Genomic DNA, 18,325 nt, shown 5'->3' on the forward strand with positions numbered 1-18,325 from the left:
TTTTCAGATTCAGATCTTGTTATTCGAATTTTGATTCTGTTTTTGGGATTCGGATTTTTGTGTTTCGACTTTGAATTCTGGTTTTTCAGACTCGGAATATGTTTGCAGGTTCGGATTCTGAATCCAGAAGAAAGTTTTTAAGTAACATGGGAAAAAACGAATCTGTATTTTTATGACTAATCCGAGGAAATGTGTGCCGGATTTGGATTTAGGCAGAGAATTCACCCATCTCTAGCTACTAGAGACAAAAGGGTCAGAAAGTATAACCTTTTCTAACTGTTTATAGTGCCTTGTACAAAGCATTATGACCACATGAAGTCAGATTGTATAATGCCAAACATTATTATTTGAATAATAATTAACATTAATAATTAATTCCCAAGAAATTAAATCAAGTAATTATAATGCAAAGTCAATGCCAGTTCTTTATCCTTCACTACTAGCAAACCACATTATCTGAATGACATAGTAAAATAGACCCAACAGAAAGGAAATTCAGTTTCTATTTTGGTTAAAAGTGAAGTCCTACCCAGTAAAACTCATGGCAGTGATATATTTAATGTGTTCAGTATAGTTGATTGGTATTGTTTATTAAAGTACAGAAAATAATCAACATTATTAAATGCTCACCTGCTTTCTGATTGGCCTGGAGTTTGGATTTAATGTCTAGAATTTTAACTAATCAAAGAGCAAAATTTGGGGCTTGACTTGTTTGCCACAGGCTGTTTAATTGTGTGTGGGTGTTTCATTGGTTAAACAGGGAGAGAGGGATTACCTATTCTAGGGAACTCCAGGGGACACTCAGGGCTACCCAGGGTGAGCTCCCCTGTCACCGTTCTGTTAGTCACAGAGCAGGAACCATGTTCACCTTTGCCTCCCTATAATTTCCCCGGGCCCTGTCTGTGTTCCTCCACAGGGCTCTGAGCACCCCCTCCCCATGCACCTCACAGGCCTCCTGAAGTTTCGGCTCCCCCAGCCCGAATTCACCATGAGCAGGCATCTAATACTTTACTCCTTGATCACCCTGACTTTCTGGGCATCACTCATCATTGCATGTAAATGACAGAGAAAAGGATACAGGAATGATGAGCAGGAACCAGCTCAGAGGCCTCACTGCCACCAAAGACACACACCCCAGCACCGGTGGCTCCCTCCTTCTCTATGGAACCCTATGGACCTCAACACCCTTGCTTTCACCATCCTCCTCTTCCCAAGAACACACATTCTAGTATCAGATTGTTGTTTCAGCAGGGGGGGGGGGTGAATGGGCCATTCATTGCTGGAGGGTGGAAGGGGACCAGAGTGGACCGTGGAGAGCAAAACACAAAATTTAATAATAGTATAAACTTTTTGCCTAGAAAGGAATAATCCCCTCTGGACAGGACCTTTTGGGATATTACTTTATACAGGCTTGCCGAGAGAAAGGCAGCACACAGACAGGGAGTGAGATGGTGAGAAGGGTGAGGGGGGGGGAGAGAGATAGAGTGGGGAGATGAAGGGGAAGTGAGTTAGAGAAAGGGGGAATGAGTGAGAGGGCGGTAGAGTGAGATAAGCGGGAGAAGGGAAGTGTGTGAGAGAGAGGGGAGACTCGCTGGGCCGCCAATGGGTGGCGCAGACACCTCCCTCCCATTAAACAACCCCTGGTGGAGACGCAAGTCCTGGGCCAAGTGTAAGTTGTAGGCGGTCCTGACATTATACATTCTTACATTCTTTATAGGTTTAAAATAATTGTGACCATTGTAACCTAAAGCATTGGAGTTGTTTATCTTCGTCATAACTAAGTAACGTAACACCTTTCAACATCAGTTAATAAAATGTATTTCATAGATGTAGTAGTTGTAACATTTAGAAAACTGACCGTAAAATATACACTACTTAATTTGCTAAATCCCTTTGCTTCTAGTGATGTGAAGCATTTTATATTCTCTAGCTGTATGTATGTATGTATGTGTTAATGTGTGTATGTGTGTATGTGTTAATGTGTGTATGTGTGTATGTGTGTATTTGTTAATGTGTGTATGTGTGTATGTGTGTATGTGTTAATGTGTGTATGTGTGTATGTGTGTATTTGTTAATGTGTGTATGTGTGTATGTGTTAATGTGTGTATGTGTTAATGTGTGTTAATGTATGAATGTATATTAATGTATGAATGTATATTAATGTATGTATATTAATGTATATAACGCTTCACAGCAGTAATAAACGTGACAATAATATAAATAGCAAACAATATCAATAATACTGTCACAGGAGACCAGTACTTTTACATAGAAACCACCGGGTTCACTAGCACCAGATGGGACAAGGTTGTTGAATAAAATGAGGTTTATTCTGGCATGCCAGCAGACAAGACAAATACACTATAACAGGAATACAATACCAACTGGGGACCTGGGGAGTAGACTCTAGCCTCGCTAGGTGCAGGAGCCTGCTTCAAGTAGGCTTGCCCTGATCTGCTTATTGTCCAGGATATCAGTATTGAACACCCAGCAGACACTCTGAAAGATATCTCCAGCTGATCACCGTCAGGATCCAAACACGCTCTGGTACTCTGATCGGCAGCATTCGTTACATAGCCCTTGGTGGCTATCCTACACATGGAAAGAAGTCGCCGGCCAACCAGAGCACTGATTGAGATTGTGCCACCAATTGCAGAGGATGGGCGGGCAGAGGCACACGAGTGCGCCCTGTGGTGACAGAGCTGCTAGGAAGTGAGGAATTCAAACTGGCCAATGAGAACCATGCCTACAGGGCTCAGACCCTGCAACAGCTCCCCCTGGTCAGCCCTATACCTCCCACTGGGTAGGCGCCTCAGAGTCTGCAGGGAACAAAGGCGCTGAAAACCCATCACCACATTTCTATGCAGACACCTCAGCTGATTGAATCACTGAGTCTGCCTCAATAGAAATGAACACATACAATCCACAAATCACAAATGCTGGCTGGGGAAAAATACAATGATATTGGGAACGCAAGTGCTGTATATTATTTACATGGTTTAACATAATTTCCCCCCTCCCCCAATTTTGAGGCTTGATCCCCTAAAGGGTCCAAACCTGCAAAAATTTATCCACAATGCGAGCGTGCACATGCGGATGAAAACACACAGTTTTCACGGTAGCTGAGCGGGCACATAACACATAAACAGTAGCAGCCTTGCAAGTGGGCAGGGACGGCCATAAACACACTGTTTTAGTTGTAGCTAGCCAGGCTTCACCATTATTATTTGAGGCAACTGTAGCTATCCCCTACTGTCACAAACACATAATGGAAATAAGCGCTTCAGACATAAAAGTAACATTAGGAAAGGAGTCCCTGCCCCAAAGAGCTTACACTCTAATTGCACTCAGGAGCTATCGTAGGCATCATTACACTATACAAATTGTATAGTTGTGTGATTTATACCATACATTTACAAATGAACCATACTTCACACAAATTCAAACCCTGTAGGTGCCATTAGTTCACTTTGTTTCTGCTTGAGGTTGATTATTCAGGGAATCCACCTAGGATGGGAATTTAATAAGCTCATTATTTACTTAGCTTTCACTGTGCAATATACAACAAACCAATTTATTTGTAGCCCAAATAATTTTAACTTTATTAAAATGGCCTAATTATGCTTTAATTTAAAGGGGCAGTTTGTCCTAGTTCTAAAGTGTACTAATGGCAGTGGCATGTTCAAGGAGTTGCATCTGAGTGATTGATGTCTTTTTTTAATCTAAATCTGAAACCTATAATTATTTGTCAATACTTTTGAAAGCTAGTCTGTAAACATTGTGCGCTGAAATAAAGAGAATGTAGGATATCGCTGTATGCTCAACAGGTTTCTACAAACAAAGCCTCCCTCTTACTTTTATTGACTTTCTGATAAGGATAGTGTGGGATCACGGTAGAGGAAACCTTTTATTGACAGGCACCCCTCAATTCAGTGGTCCCAAGGTAAAAAATTTTTTTAATTTCCAATGAACCAAGCGAATCCCAAAATTTGCTTCAAGCATGGTTACATTAAGATTGTTAAAATGTTGTTTTTAGGTCAGCTATCAGGGTTTGAACATTTAAATCCAACACAATACAAATTGCCTAATGAGGCAACTTTGTATATATATATATATATATATATAGGCAATTTCTGCATGAGGGCCTTATTAAAAAAAAAAGTATCATTCCACTGTAAGACAGTCACTCCTACGACCACCACAGTGGTCGTCCTACCAAAATCTCTCCAATGATCAAACCAGTAAATCATCTAGGAAGTCACAAACAGTCCCAGAGTAACATCCAAGGATTTGCAGGACACTCTCTCCTTGGCTAATGTGAGTGTTCATGACTCAATTATCAGAAAGAGACTGAACAAGCATGATGTTCATGGAAGGATAGCCAGGAGGAAACCACTGCTCTCTAAAAAGAACATTGCTGTCCATCTGAAGTTTGCCAAAGAGCACAAAGATGATCCACAAGACTTCTGGAACAATGTTCTATGTGCAGACAAGTCAAAGGAAGAACTTTTTTTGCCTCAATGAGAAACGTTGTTTGGTGAAAACCAAACACTGCGTTCGAACACAAGAACCTCATCCCAACTGTCAAGCATGGGGGCGGGAGAGTGATGGTTTGGGGCTGCTTTGTTGCCTCAGGACCTAGATGGCTTGTCATCATTGACACAACTATGAATTCTGCATTGTATCAGAAGATTCAAGAGGAGAATGTTAGGCCATCCGTCTCTGAGCTAAAGCGGAAATGAAAGTGGGCCATGCAGCAAGACAATGATCCTAAACATAAAAGCAGATCTACAAAAGAATGGCTGCAGAAGAATAATTCCACATTTTAGAATGGCCTAGTCAAAATCCGGACCTAAATCCCATTGAAATGTTGTGGCAGGACCTGAATCTAGCTATCCATTCAAGGAAGCCTTCAAATGTCAGTTGGGTCAAAATTCCTGAAAACCGATGTGAGAGACCGGCCAGCAGTTACAGGAAATACTTAGTTAATTACATTTTCACTCAAGGCGGCGCCATCAGGTACGAAATCTAGAGGTTCACATACTTTTTCACACGTGGATATTGAATGTTGAATCATTTGTGGATAAATAAATGTTGAAAAACTTTCGTGTTTTTGTGTCATTTGTTTGATCAGGTTATCTTTATCTATTATTAGGACTTAGATTAAGATCTAAAAACATTTTAGGTTTTATATATGGGAAAATCCTAAGGGTATCACAAGCTTTTTCTAGCCACTGTATGTCTTTCACATGTATTCACATTGCTAACTTGTTTAATATTGCTTTCATAGATCAACCATGCCCACATTTTCTCTTGCATGTAGGAGAAATATACAAAACAAGTATATCTCTAACCTCAACTCTTTTGATACTAGTCACAGACTGGGAAATCTCTGCAGGCATCTGTGATGTCAGTAAACTAATCTTACAGTCACTTGTAGAGATTCTTCAATCTGGTATGTGCAAACACGATGGAATCTATGTGGTACCGTTGAGCAACTCTTCTCTTCCACTAGTGTACAGCGTAGATGGTCTTTGACTTAATCAATTAAAAAGAGAAACTCACATACAAATATTAAAGTTGGCAGTGATAGCACATCAAAAAACACTTTTCACTTTTAATTGGCTAGCTAAAATACTAGCAGAGCTTGAGGTTACATTTGAAAGCAAATCTAGATTAAAAATTAAATTCTTATATTGGAGGACATGTAACATGTGCAAAGCTCAATTTCTTATCTTAGCAAAATGTGTAACTTTTATCTGAGAAAACACCTACAGTAATGGTAAATATTTCTCCAAACATCACCATTTGCAGTACCAATTGGTCAACCATCTCTAAATATAAGATTGCCACCTCATTGTTTTTCTGGTAACGAGCCTCATACAGAAAACATGAACTAGTCCTACTTTCTGTTACATGTTAACCTGCCAATCTCAAAAATCAAATCCTGCCTCATCAAATTTTCTTCCACATTTTAGCATTGCACCACAATAATCATATAGCCACATGTGCAATCCTTCATAAGACATGGCTATCCTTCCTGCATTATCTTCTTCACTCCTTTCTATATGACTCTTAGGAAAACCTTCACTTTCAAAATTGATATGCACAAACATCCACATTTTTACCTACAGATGCAGCGTTATAGTTGGTTGCGCTGCCACCCCTAAATCTGCTGTGGCACCGCGTTGTCTTCATCTGTGCTCGCAGAGTCCCAGTAAGGAGACATAATGGCGCATCGGGATTAACACAGCGGGGGTCCCTGCATCTGAATGGGACTCGCGCTGTGTGAATCCTACCGGGTGGCACATGTCTTAAAAATGTTGGCATTTATCAATTTGTGTTCAGCATATCTATACTATTGACCCTGATTGTGTTATCTACTAATGTGGGGTTTAAATAATGTCATTATCCAAAACAGTTCAATTAATATTGTACTTTTTCAACAATAATTTGCTCATAATAAATTACTGTTTCCCATTTCTTATTGTTTTCAGCATGTTTATTTTAGTGTAGCTGTGGTAGTTGTAGTTCTGTATAAACATAATTTACTAGTGTCTTTAGAATATTTGGTTACTTTATATTAGTCTTTAGGTAAAGATTTGAAAAAAAATGTGAAATGTAAAATCCACTGTTGAAACTTGAAATGTTCGTACTATTATACATTAGAAACAAGTGAGATATTTGTACTCTGGAATGAATGTAAAATACAGTATCAATGATTTATTTTCCTTTCAGCATATTTTCACATAACAGATTTACTTTTTGTGTTTATTTCTGGCACGAGGGCAAAACGGTTATTAAACCTTCAGCATTTCTTAAATATTTTCACTTCACACTGTGAACTTTTTCTTATCTTTATAACTTCTCCCAGGCCAAACGGAGCATGGAATGTGATGGGAAATATTAACAACAACACGTTTACTGGCTAATTCAGGTCCATGGATTTGCAATGCTTTATGCAATACTGATATATGGTACTTCAAAAATCTTAGCATCGCAGCACATATTATATGTGCTTCTTGCCAGTAAGCATTGAATTTGATAAATGAGTAATTTGATTATCTGAATGAGACGTCAATCTGTTCTTGATAGTTTCCCCTTTTTAGCCAACAATAACCATATTGTGTCTTGTTGGCTAGTGGTAAATCAAAATGACATTTGATCTACCAGTGATTAAAAAGTGGTAAATCAAGGTGATATTTGATGATTGAAATTACAAAAGCAGGTGTGACATATTTATATTTCCTAGCTACACAACATTGCACTCTGAGGAAATGATAATTATATGCCATCACATTATTTGCCCATACTACCAATCTGAGCAGCCCACAAAACCAGAGCATCTAATATACCTGAATATGTGCATGACAATGTATAACCCACTTTCACATTATCATGAATGCAACAATGTGTGCATACAGTGTATGAGAATTTAATAATCACTATGTTCATTCCTACCGGTGAAAGAGTGTGTAAGAGTACACATTTGGCTCATACAGTACTTGTAACTGACATATGGATATCTTCCCTTAAGGAACAATGCCAAATATGTGGCATCTCCCCACATTCCTCAATCCTCAATCCTCATTTATTCTCCAGCTCAGAAAATCTTCAAACCAGTTACATATTTTTCAGTCAACCTCTAAAATGATATCCTACTGAAGGTTAATAAGAACACCATAAGTGCTTAAAATATACATGCAATATGGAATCCTGACTCTATAAATAAAAATGGATCACAGACGCACCTGTGGAATCAGAAGTGTTGAGAACTCTACTGATAAGTTGTTAATTCACAGCTTTATATTTGTAACTCCCCTCCTAAAGGGTTACTAGCACGTTAGCATGTGCCAGGTCCCACCCTGAGTTGCCATGGGGATTCTGACATCATAGAAGAGTATTTAAGTGAGGGAGAAGATACAAGAAGTTTAGGTTCTAGGGGGACAAGAGTAAAGGGGCCTCGGGAAGAGTAGAAAAGTAATGTTTATAAAGTAATATGACAGACCAACCCACCCCCCTTGTGTAGTAGATGTTGTAGTTATGAACAGTACCCTTTAAGTGAGTATCCCAAAAGAAGGAATGGAGTCCTGAATATTTCCAGACAAGGACTACGGCATGCCACAGAGGACCTCAGGAAAGAGGGCTCCCGGGTGTCGGCAGATTAGCTCTAAACACGGATCTGCACTAATATTCCTCATCAGTCCGTGTGGAAGTGGCAGTTCCCAAATAGGCCAAAAGTATTGGGTCACGTAAGAAAGGACCACCAGGATTCCCATAGGGGCCTATAGTAAATGGATTAATACCAATGAGGATCCCGAAACAACAAGGGAGGCCTGGTGCCACACCTACTTAGAGCAGCTAAGTCAATGTACTTCCATTTGAGTGTTAAGAGTGGGCACTGATGGAAGAATTGTATTCATGTATGTCTGTTATAAAATACAGTACAATGTTGTCAATATATGTATGAGTGGTCCCTGTGCTTAGGGACATGAATAAATGACAGTTGTGCTACAAAAGTTCCTGGCGCCCATTTCTATACATCCTTCCTACCGCCGCCAGAATCCAGCACCATGACTTAAGGTAATCCATGTTTAGTAGTCAACCCTTGCACAATTATGTAAATACCCTAGGAGCTAGAAAGGGAGGATTACATTTGGCTCCGAACGTAGGGCTAGGCAAGCAAGAGAAAGAAATAGGAAGAACTTTTAGTGCGAAGAGTTTGTTTTGTGTGGACTTTAACAATGTTGTACGCTTCCATCAGAAAAAAGATGGGAGCGATGGTCGAAAATAGCAATAATTAAAAAAACAAAACATTGTAGACTATGTATGTGCAAAGCTTTCCTGATACACAAAAGTTAAAATTGCATAAATCCCAGATAGAAGAATTGTACATTCAAAATGGTGGCATTCGACAACTAAGGGTACTAGCCTACTACAAAGCCAAAATGGGATCCGTGAGGAAAATGTGAGTGTACACGGAAATGAAATGCATTTAGGGCTGAGAGCCCCACTACAGCAAAATCATTTAGAGCCCAACCTCTCGCTACCAGAAAAATCAATTGAAGCGAGACTCTTTCCCATCCAGTTAAGAGGGACTGCTTTTTCCAACTAGTTAATAGGGACTGAGTTTGCCACCAAGTTAAACAAAATTGCAACACTACATGGTGGTAACGATGTGCGGAGCCTGTTGCCTATTGGTGTAATGTATACGGCCACACCTTCCCCTCCAGACTCTCCAGTGACAGTCTGGAGATACAGGACTCTATGGGCCATGCTCTACTCCTGCTTATTTGTTAGGAGAGGGACTGAATGTTAATGAAAGAATAACACGTGGAACAGAGAATGACCATATCTCTCACTCTTGTGATTGTGTGTGTGGGACTATATTGCTGTTGCATTGGTAAGATTGTGGCTACTACCAGTACTCCGCAGTTAGTGCACTATGACATCCCCAGTGCATTTTTTGTCATTACCATAGGAGATACAGAATTCCTACAAGCTGCCTGTTTTGGATATCAACGTCATGGAGGAGCCATGTCAAGTACTGCTAGATGTGTGGACTGCGGGCTGTCCTACATGCGGTCGCATGTCCATTGGATGGTGGAGTCATTGATCCACTTTGCACAAGGAAGTGGGAACTTGAGCAAAACTTATGGTTCTGTCCCAGAACTACCAGTGGAGTTAGAAACACCTCCACGCTACACCAGTTGACCTGGGTTGGTGAAAAGACAGCAGGAACAAGAATCCTGAAGATGCCCCTACAATAGTGAAGCTTGATCATTATATCAAAGCTTGTGTGGCCTCCAGTGATTCTAACTAGAGTTTCTTCTCTCCATTCTATGGAGAGATGCCCTGTGGCTGCTGTGTTGCCGGATTGGACCACTTTCCCTACCACCACAGAGTCGGGAGCGACATCCACAGAGGAAGTCCCTCGTTAACGCAGATGTGCTGCCAGATGGTGTTCAGAGATTATTATAACACACATGGTATCTGGGCGACGAGGTAAGATGGAACAATGGTGGGTGACCCCATGAACTATGAGAAGGAGAATGAGGTCTATATACCTCACACTGAGGAACTAGTTGAACGTTTATTTTTCAGTGACTACAGTATGTACTATCACTGAGCTCCCTAAAGAGGAGTCTTAAATATGGGTTCTTGCCAGTGCTCCAATTGGCCGTAAGCCAACGTGGTTGAGTCGGGCAGATCGTATGATCCTGGATATAGTCAATGATATATGGGGATATGAATACCGCTATGTTCTCAGAGATACTATGGAGATTGTAACTAGTAACCCCTGTACATATGTACTATGTAAAGCTAAAGCTCATTTCTCAGTACAGACATCCTCCACTTACAACAAATCAGGACAGGGTAGATAAAATAGTACGCACAGTATATGAAACGTTGGAAGGAGCATTTACAGCAACCAGGTGGAATATATAGATGATAAGAGGGCTAAACAGGTTTACTATGTAGAAGTACCCGGTGGAAAGGGTGGTATGATTAGGAAACCTGATCCAGCTCATTATTGGTAGTCGGTGTGTTACTACCCACCTAGGCACTAGTGAGTGCCTTATCCCGTCTGGGTCAGATGTCACTACAGTAATGATTATGCTCACTATAGTTTCATGTGCACTACACTACCATCTCCGGGACTGGAGATATACTGTGGTCTGCTCCTACTACCATGTTCCATATGCCCGTTCGAATATGGGATGCGGTAATATAAAAGATATAAGCACCTGCTTTATGCATAGTGCAGCTACCTGGATAAGGTTAGTAGGTTCAAGGTTAAATATACATATGTGTGAAGATATTAAATGCTATTACAGAATGTATATAACTAAATGTATATATGTGTATTCTAACAATGTTGATTTTTACCTGTGCAATGTTGGGGGCAACATTGGGTTTAGTTAGGAGTGAGATTAACCCCCCTCCTAAAGCGTTACTAGCAGGTTAGCATATATACCTGGACCCACCTGTGTTACCATGGGGTTTCTGATGTCATGTAAGAGTATTTAAGTGAGGGAGCAGATTCAAGAAGGTTAGGTTCAGGAGGACAAGAGCAGAGGAGCCTCGGAGAGAGTACATAAGTAATGTTTAAAAGTAATAGCACAGACCAGGCCTCCCTGTTTATTATATGTTGTAGATAGGGACAGTACCTTTAAGTTAGGATCCCCAAAATAAGGAATTGAGTCCTAAATATTCCAGGAAAAGGAATACCACAGAGGGCCTCAGGAAAGAGGGCTCCCGGGTCTCAGCGGATCAGCTCTAACCGTGGTCTAAACAGGCCAATGGTATTGGATCATGCAAAAGAGACTCATCCAGATTCCCGTAGGGGCCTAGAGTAATCGTATTAATATCGATGATGGTCCTGAAACAACAAGGGGGGCCGGGTCCCACACCTTAAGAGTGGGCACTGATGAAAGAACCGTTTTCATGTATGTCTGCTATAAAAAAAACAGTGAAACATTATCAATAGTTGTATGAGTGGTCCCTGTGCTTGAGGACATGAATAAATGACTATTTACAAGGTTAAACCCTTAAGCCAATGCATGCTGCTTTAAACACAGCTTTTAAACATAGCCTGGGATGAAATGCAAAGCCAATAAACCCACTCACAGACACACTGTTTCGACTTTGTGGGTCTCATCAGTGTGAGGTTGGTTGTACTGACTTTGCAACTTCAGACATGAGTACAGCAGCGGCAGCTTTTATTCGAGTAAAAGCCGCCGGCTGCATGCGTCTGGGAAGCGGGTAGCCGCGGCGCGTGGCGGCGCACTGTGACGTTACAGTCACATGCGCGCCCGGCTTCCCCGTCTTCCCCGGCTTCCCCAGGCTTCCCCGACACCCCTGGAGATCAAATTAAGGTAAGCAGGGGTGCGGGGAAGCAGAGGGGCAGAGCAGAAGCCGGGTTCGGGGTCCGGAAGGGGGGGTAAATTGCGCGCGAAGTGGAGGGGGGGTGCGTGGGGGAAACGCGGCGGCGCGCGGTTATTACTGGCGGCAGCTGGGGTAGATCCCGGCATGCCGCCGGCATTTAGTGTGATAAAAGATGTCGCTACTGTAGGTCTTCACCACACATTCTAAACTTGTCTTCATATGAGGATAACTAGGAGTCCGCAGACCTGAAGATTTCACTATATGGAGCAACAGTATTTTGTGTATTTCAGTGCTATTTATCACTGGGTTTATTTGCATATTTAACTGTACACTTTTTGTCACTTTGCGCCACAAGCACTTTTTGGTTTAGGTTGTTAAGCTGCGGTTTGGGGAAACCGCTGGTGTTCAGGCAGCAGCTTGACTTTATCACTATATTTGTTGCGCTTACGTTTTTGTTTCGCTGGCTTCACCACACATTATTTAAGTTATGGTGGGTGAAAAGGTGACTAAAAGCTCTCCACTGTGTAGCATATAAAAATTACTTGTTTGAAGACCTACTCATTTCTCAAGTTGCAGGCTATGTTTAAAAGCTGTGTTTAAAGCAGCATGCATTGGTTTAAGGGTTTAACCATGTAATGTGGTCTTGAGACACAAGGTGGCACTGTGTGCTCATTTGCATGTCATTTCCCAGAATCCCTGTATATATATATATATATATATATATATATATATATATATATATATATATGTAAATACAACTGTATGCTCATCTGCATGTCTTAGGCAGGTCTGCAACCCCGCCTTTCACCATTATCACCCAGCACACAGCACTTCCACTGCAAACAAGCGATTCTGGGAAATGACATGCAAATGAGCACACAGTGCCACTTTTTGCTTCAAAAATAATTTTTAACATGGTTCCCTATAGGCTTAAGCTTGCTGCATGGTCACAGATTTGAGCACAGCCAGGGTTAAGGTGCATACCCAGAAAACCCACCCACAGACAGCTTTTTTTTTTTTTTTCCCTCACGAGAGGGTACACCCTCTCGCTCATCGGATCCCAGTCCACTTCAGTGGATAGGGAGCTTGCCCTTGGACTGTCCAACCGAAGTCAGACCCGCCCTCGGTGCCCGGTTTCCCTGAAGATTTCAGCCCGAAAGCCTAGGTCTCCAGGGACATTGATGCCTTCCTCCGTTAGGATTCAGGACATCCGTCTCTTCCTCCCTCTGGCCCGAGGCCCGCAAGGGAGTTCACATCATATCCCCTCTTTCGAGGGTTGTGCGGGTGCACCCCAGCCCCGAAGGGCTGGTTGTTCGAATGCCATCCCCCCTTAGCCCGAAGGCTCAGGGGTTCTGTGGTCCGGGGCCTGGACACCACCTCTCAACGAGCTAGAGGGCCAAATGCTTGCCACAGACCTTTCCTACTGGAGCCCCATGTAGGATAGTACTGCATTTGGTCATAGATGTGCAGGTCGAGAGGAGCACTCATCTCGCCTTGATCTTAGCCAAAAGGCCGAAAAGCGATCTCGACCTTTATGGGTCTCATCAGTGTGGGGCTGGTTAACTGGGTATGCAGAGAAGCTAAAGGATGGGGTTTACCATACTGAGTTAAGTTATGGTGAGTAAAAAAAAGTGACAAAAACCCTCCACAGCAAAGCAAATATGCAAATGTAAATACAACTGTATGCTTATCTGCATGTCTTAGGCAGGTCTGCAACCCCGCCTTTCACCATTATCACCCAGCACACAGCACTTCCACTGCAAGCAAGGGATTCTTTGTCACTTTTTTTACTCACCATAACTTAACTCAGTATGGTAAACCCCATCCTTTAGCTTCTCTGCATACCCAGTTAACCAGCCCCACAGACCTGCTACTGAGACTTAACTTGACGTTGATTAGCAGGCCTGTCATTATTTGATCAAAAGATGTAACCAAAAGTCTCCTTTGTCTTACAGACTTAGGTTTCACTATGTATATTTATTTCCCCATTTATTGTTAGCCCAATGGGAGAAGCACAGGGATTCACTTTGTTTTTTGGACAAATAAAAGGGCACATAAAGGTATTCTGGGATTTCTGTATTTGTTTTTCAGAATGATATCTTTTCGTAATTAAATAGGCCCCAAAGCTGCTGGTATACATGGGGATATATATATCGACAGGAAAGTCCCAGTCGTGCAAACTCTCCTTCAGAATTCAAGTGGGGATATCTATATGTAACACATGTACCCTCCCTCCCCCCCTCTGGGAGACACACTGCTAGTTACTGTCTCTGTGTGGTGCTGAGGCATACTTGTTGATTCAGGAGAGCTGATTGGATCTGCGATGTAGGGGAGATCAGGACAGGCTTGTGATGTCATCTGGTTCGGTGTCAGCGCCTCCAGCTTCAGGAAACTCTGGGAGTACCAGAGGCAGTCTCCATCTGAAGCACTCTCTCATACACCTCCTCACTGACTCAGTCCAGGCAGGTGTAAAGAATAGAACAGGGACTTTATTGCATCACTGCATAGATGTTACCACAGCAGTTGCAGGGTCTCAGAAGATTCCAGGCTTCTGGATGATGCATGCTCTTTTTGAGTCTGGAGCCTTTGATCTTACAGACCAGTCAGCCTTGCAGCCTGACTGGCCTCTCACACTCCCAGGAGGGGATATGAGGGAACTCACGCCCACTCCTTACAAAGGGTGAACACAGACTAACTCACTAACTTTTGGCCCTTCAGAGAGGAACCAGAAGGGGCGGGCTCAAGGTCTGTACATATACCAGATAGGCTGTTACCAGGCCATAGTCACCACCACCCTCTGTCATTCAAAAAGGAGCAGGAGGGGGGGTCAAAAAGTCCACAGATTTAACCTGTTAAAGCCTGCAGCTAGCAGGGACTTACATAACAGGGGGAAAGACAAGTAGAAAGAGACATCCTAGAAATCCCCAATGTCCTCGCATGGGACAAAATTTAGTGCACCATCCGTCATTCTGGAACCTGCAAGATGAAAAACAGATAAAACACATAAGAGGGTGCACATAACCATGATGAATTCCATGGTCATCCACTGATAACAGCTATGATATACAAATAAATCTTTAGCTGCAAAGAGAATAGAGAAGCCACTTATAATATTTAGGCATACTTCCTAAGCACCCACCCGTTGGAACCTTAGGAGCACATTTAGAGTGACAATAGGAACCCTAACAGTGGCTTTAGCAGGGACAGAAGGGGTCTGGGCCAAGTCCACAATGACCTACAAGGGGTCAAATGGGATGGGACATGGAATGCTAGGGCCAGTGGTCGGGGCGTAGCAGAGTCCATGACCTGTCCAGCATAGTGAGGCTTTCCGTGGCCCCAGAGAGAGAACAAGGGCCTGGTGGTAGGGACACAATGACCCTCTCCCTCACAGTGAGCCAATAAACAGGGAGCCTCGGTTGGAAGCAGGATCACACTCACCGCTTCAGGTGCTAGTGGTGATGTAACCGGCTCTGCGGGCGCCATCTTGATGACGTCAGTAGCTACCGCCAATTTCACGAGACCACTGAGCAGGCCCAAGCCCGGGGGCAGTGATGACATCACACCCGGTTGGACCGGATGTTCATCCCCGTGCTGCGCACCGGACAAGGCCTCACCTGGCGCCTCTTCGAGGTAGGCCACCATCAGGTCTTGGGAAGCATAAGGAGCGGGAACCTCACCAGACGTCGGGTAAGCAATGTCCCCGCATAATAGAACAGGGACTTTATTGCATCACTGCATAGACGTTACCACAGCAGTTACAGGGACTCAGGAGATTCCAGGCTTCTGGATGGTGCATGCTCTTTTTGAGTATGGAAACTTTGAGCTTACAGACCAGTCAGCCTTGCGGCGTGACTTTTGGCCCTTCCCTTCAGAGAGGAACCAGAAGGTGCGGGCTCAAGGTCTGTACCTATACCAGATAGGCTGTTACCAGGCCATGAGTCACCACCACCCTCTGTCACTCAAAAGGGAGCAGGAGGGGGGTCAAAAAGCCCACAGATTTAACCTGTTAAAGCCTGCAGCTAGCAGGGTCTTACATAACAGGGGGAAAGACAGGTATAAAGAGACATAGCCTGTTACATATATAGAAAAAATCATTCTTGCAGCAGTCTGGGTGGGCGCTCCGTTCACCCAAGGGGGGGATCCTCGCAGATCTCAAATAGAAACAACACGGAAGACATCGCACATATTTATAGTAGCTGCAAATCTGCGACAAAAAGTGGAGCAAAAAATAGCACCAGATCTATGAAAAATAAAAAGAACAAAAAATCAATTGGTATATCTGATCTGATTTTGTTGTGCTTCAGTTTTACATAAGACATTTATAAATTGCACTAATTATGTCTTATTGCTTTCTTGATTTATCAGACAGGTGAGGTCTGCATGTTTTCATTTGATACCGCAGTCTAATTCATTTATTTTCAAATCATAAGGTTTCATAAGACAGGCTTTGGGGTTTAATAGATGCTTGCTTTATAAACTAATCTCTATTTTGAACTTGTTGTGGCAAGTCTTCAAACTTTCATCACAGATTCTTCAAGAATTTAAAGTATGAACCTGAACAATGTTATCCTTAACACAACAAGTTCTAAAACAAAAGGCAATATTAGCATAATTCAAAAACTCCGATACCATGCATGAATTTCTTGACAATTGCACTTACTAATGAGCTAAATACTGTACTTGGTCAACCCTACTACCTGAAACATAAGAGATCGTATGGAGGTCATTTATAAAAGTGTCCCAGCTGCAAAACTGAGGCAAATTAAACGGCACAAGGTTTATTGAAAAAAACATTAACATTGAAATCCATTGGGATTTTGCAGGTTTATAAATCTGATACTGTATTTTGCACCAATGTTGCCACCACAAGACTTTGTTAAATGACCCCCTAGTCTTTAACCAATGCAAGGGGGAAGTACTGGTTTAGACCCTGCCCCAATACACCTACTATATTAAAGACCAGGACTAAAACTATTATAGCACAATGTTGTGTAGCCATGCCATGTCTGACTACTATTCTGCCTTATCCTGACATGTCCGTACTGGTAACTTCAGGCAGTGTTAGGACCAATCATGGGTTTTCCCCACTCAGGCAGTACCCTTGAGTCGTGTGGAGAAACTTGTGGGGAGCGCAGGTATCACCATAAATATGTAAGGGAAAAGAATAATAATAAAATAGTGTGGTATGTCTAAATAAACACAGCAACCTATGCAGGAATCATGAATGGGAACTCACATTCTCCCAGTGGTAATACAGCCTTTGAATAGCAATAGATGCAGTGGGTAGATTCAGCAATATGCAGGGGGTTCTTGCTTGTACACACTCCCTGATGGTGGCAGGACGAACCCTCAATGGAAATGAAATAAAGACAATTCTAGTGCAACACTGTATGTTCACTATGGATATATTGAAAAAGGCATCAATTTGTACGTGTCTAAGCACATGTTGATCATGTAAGTGCAATATCAATTGCCTTTTTCAATATATCCATAGTGAACATACAGTGTTGCACTGGAATTGTCTTTATTTCATTTCCATTGAGGGTTCGTCCTGCCACCATCAGGGAGTGTGTACAAGCAAGACCCCCCTGCATATTGCTGAATCTACCCACTGCATCTATTGCTATTCAAAGGCTGTATTACCACTGGGAGAATGTGAGTTCCCATTCATGATTCCTGCATAGGTTGCTGTGTTTATTTAGACATACCACACTATTTTATTATTATTCTTTTCCCTTACATGTTTATGGTGATACCTGCGCTCCCCACAAGTTTCTCCACACCATTCCAGATAGGAGATAATTGGATCTTCTCCTAAGAGGGTTGAGCAGCAAAGTTTGCCAGTTTTCATTATATTTGAGCACTTTTGTAATTTATCATAATATTTTTGATTTATATATACATATATTTTCACCTTCATAAGTAGCGCCTCACAATTTTTGTTTAGTACCCTTGAGTGACAGGGGAGGAGGTGGAATCAGGTCTGTGTTCAGACCTGGTACCATTCCCCTACTGTACTCAAGGGGGTTGCATCTCTACATTTTTAGTTGGGTCTCTACCGTGATAGAGACAAGGTATCACACCGGGCTGCTGTGAACTGGCAGGCCCAGGTTCTCTTCACTTCAGGGGAGAGTGAGTGATTACCTATTCCCCTTGTTCTGCTAGAGCAGGCCTACACAACATTGCTGACATGTGAGGGGGGGGTGGGCTGCTGACATGTGAGGGGGGTGGGCTGCTGACATGTGAGGGGGGTGGGCTGCTGACATGGGAGCGGGGTGGGCTGCTGACATGGGATGCTGACTTGTGGGGGGCATGCTGACTTGGGGGGGGATGCTAACATGGAATGGGCTGGGGGGATGTGGAGGGGGTATTGTGTATTTGATGTGGAGGGGGGTATTGTGTGTTTGATGTGGAGGGGGGTATTGTGTGGGTGAGG

This window comes from Ascaphus truei, chromosome 4 (assembly GCF_040206685.1).
Source record: "Ascaphus truei isolate aAscTru1 chromosome 4, aAscTru1.hap1, whole genome shotgun sequence".
NCBI lineage: Eukaryota > Metazoa > Chordata > Amphibia > Anura > Ascaphidae > Ascaphus > Ascaphus truei.